Source organism: Octodon degus, unplaced genomic scaffold, assembly GCF_000260255.1.
Source record: "Octodon degus isolate 3935 unplaced genomic scaffold, OctDeg1.0 scaffold00161, whole genome shotgun sequence".
Classification (NCBI taxonomy): Eukaryota; Metazoa; Chordata; class Mammalia; order Rodentia; family Octodontidae; genus Octodon; species Octodon degus.
Window position 1 is genome coordinate 4156756 of NW_004524737.1, and position 3599 is coordinate 4160354.

A 3599-nucleotide genomic window follows, 5' to 3' on the forward strand; every position below is an offset into this window, starting at 1 on the left:
TTAGAGTTGAACCCTTTGTGTCTCTCTGGCAAGATGTTCTGCTCCTGAATCACCTGGGTGGGTCTGCCTCTAGCCTCTTTGCAGGGAGTTCTGCTGAAGGGTTCCGTGCAGGGCCCGCGCTCTGGGTCTATTCAGGATCCCGTGGCCTGGGTCATCTCACTCACTCACTGGGCCTGTGCTCTGGGTCTATTCAGGATCCCGCCAGGCCCTGGGTCATCTCACTCACTCGTGGGGCCTGCACTCTGGGTCTATTCAGGATCCCATGGCCCTCGGTCATCTAACTCACTTGCCCGGCCTGCACTCTGGGTCTATTCAGGATCCTGCAGCCCTCGGTCGTCTCACTCACTCGCCGGGCCTGCGCTCTGGGTCTCTACTGTTTTTCTTAAATGTAACAGTAATAACATAAATATATGTATAAAATAACTATTAAAATATATAGACAAAAGATCCAAAAAATTTCATATTGTGATTAAAATTAGTTTAGATGTCAACAGCTACATGTGTATCAGTAATGAACATGCATAATCTCACATTGATAATACTCTTTCAATAGACTTTCTTTAACTCCTTGTCCAACCTATGTTTACTAATAATTTTGGTATGTTTAATAGTGAGTGGAATATCCTCCATATCTTAAAAATTTTTAACATAGATGGAAATTTCGAGATCCATTTTTCTTAGAAACCTCAAAGCTCACTAATTTTTCAACTAAATGTAATTTTGCAATGAATTTCATTAGTGGAAACTTTTGGCAATTGAATCACGAATGTTTTGTCTTTTATGTGGAAGGTGGTCTGAGCCTGATGTCCTTAGACTATTGCAAAAAGGTTTATGTATTCTTATTCTTTTACAGCCTTATTATTTTGGGCTGGCCACATAGCTCAGCAAATTAAAGTGCCTGCTTAAGCAGATGCAGGGTCCAGGAGTTCAATCCCCGGGGCATGCTGAGACAATAAATGAGACAGGATGTGATGACACACATCTGTAATACTAGCACTTGTGAGGCTATAAACAGGAGGATCACTATGAGTCCGATCTACGCAGTAAGATCTTGTAGATTCTGTAGACCAAAATACAAAAGATAAATAAATAAATTTAAAAAATAAAATTAGAGGCTTATTATTTTGAGGGGCTTCTTTTTTATTTTATTTTCTTTTTCTTTTTTCTTTTTGGTGCCAGGAATTGAACTCAGATCCTCATGTTTGCCAGACAAGCGCTGCACTGCTGAGTTGTATTCCTGGGCCAAGAGCCTTATTCTTTTGGACCTCAAAGGGATTTTAGAAATACAGAAAGGGAGGGAGAGGGGGCCAAGGGGAGGGAGAGGGAGGGGGCAAAAGAGAAAGAGAGAACTGAAACATTCTGGCAAATAGAACAATTAGAGTTCAGCAAGAAATTGGTTGCTATTTTGAGAACAAAATATATAATTTACTGATTGAGATGATTTAACCTTGACCAAGTTCACGCATAGACTAATTTATAAATTACCTACAATGTAGTTGCTTTGAATAAATGAAAAAATATGTTATAAAACTTGGAATATTATAGGTCTCTTCTTTCATGATACATTTTTCTGTGGGGGAAGTTACTCTTTTTCATTAATGCAAAGATGGAATTAAAAATTTGGGAGCTGGAAGATACACAGAAAATAAAAAGTGAAGAATTTTTGTTTGAATAATCATAGTACACAAACCACTTAATTGATAAACGTTTATTCCAAACTATAAGAATGCTTCATCTAGCTTTCCTGACCATGTCAAAGATGATTTATTAATCTGCTAGCTAACAAAGCAAAAGATGCAATAATAATGATGGACCATTTTCTTGTTATTTCCATATATTGTTTGTACAGTTCCATGTTAGCTGGGGTCAGTGCAGGTTTTCGCAACCCCAGCCCCTCTCAAGCAGAAAGACATAGGATCAGGCTCAGTGTTTGGCTGTAGCTGGGGACCATGACTGACACAATGCTGTAGACCACCTAGGAGATGTTATTTAATTTCATGTTGAATAATGTGAAAGACAATAGAAACAAATTCTTGTGGTCCCTGGTCTCTCATTCGTGATTTTCAAACAAGGAGTATTGAATATTGAGTTCATCTTCTTAATGTAATTTTTATGAATACAAAATAAAATAATAGAGCAATAATTTCATCAGAATTTTTAGTATTGTAAGACATATGGTATTGGCCTAGGTCTAAGTGCCTGCCTGGCAATTGCAAAGATCTGGGTTTCAACCCCAGTACTGCATGCCATGCAAGACTCAGAATCCTAGGCACGCCTTCCTGGCAGAAAACTGGGCATGATGGTGCATGCCTGTAATCCTAGTGCTGTAGAGGCTGAGATAGGAGGATCACTAGGAATCTGAGCTGCAAAATTAGGCCCTGAATCAAAAAAATAAGTAAAAAGATTAAATAATAATCAAAATCATCATTATCATCATGTTATTGGTCTATATTAAAGGAACCATCAAGCTTACATTTTTTCACTTCTTTTTAATTTTTTAACCAATTTTGAATGCTTATATCTTGTAATCTGGACAACTAATTTAAAGACACCAATATGCAATATAACAACCATTGTTGAATTCCTATCATTTTGTTTAGTGAAATTCTGTACTGTTGCCAGTGTTGTCTTTTACTATTTTCTTCTCTTAAAAATGCTGCTAACCATTAGAGGACTATTACTATATCCGCAATAAATTTAAAGATACCAGTAATAGATACATCCTTGTTTTGTATTCTACAAAGAAATGAAAACCAAATTTGCTGTTTTAATATGCCCAAGATAACATGTCTTATTTTTTTCTGTAAACTAACTCAATGGGATGTGTGAAAGAAAAAAAATATATCTATATCTTCTTATTTATGATCATGTTATGTAAATGCATCAACAGATCTGTAAAACGAGGAGGAACTGAACAAACATGGTAGCATTGGTGAAGTGGTGTAAATGCAAAAATGTTTTTAGATTGGGAAAGGAAGGCTAACTCTAGGCTTCACTATTTCAGTGTATCATTGCGTCCTTGAGATGCAAAAATAAAAATTAAATAAATAAAATAAAAAACAAGGTAAAACCCTAGACTATTTAGAACTCAAAGCTAGTTAGTGAAGGTGACCACTTCCAAGATGAATTTCATTCTCATCCTTTCCTTGGGTGGGCCCGGAAGGTATTTCAGCTGCAGTGTCTGCGTTCACTGTAGTTACAATGAATAGCGGCCACGACTGCAGTTGTTTTGTGATGCCCGTGTTGTCATTACCAAGATGCGATTACCAATTGCTCTATGAAATTAGTTATGCATGAAATGAACGGGAAGCATAAATACTAGGAGGGAGAGTCTGAGTGCAGTCTTCCTCCTCATTGTCTTCCAGATCCACTGATGCTTATGCATAATGTGGTCATAAAACTTTAATTTATTTCAGAGGCACAGGGCTAGAAGGAATCTTTAAAGGTCACCCAGGACAACCCCTCTTTCCAGGCTCTTGAGCAAATCTAAAATGATAATGAATGAAGACTTTTTCCGAGGAGCTGATTAAAAATCTTTAATGATTATAAGTTGTAATGAGTCAACTTGTGATACTAAGAAGAGTCCTACCAAGTAATAC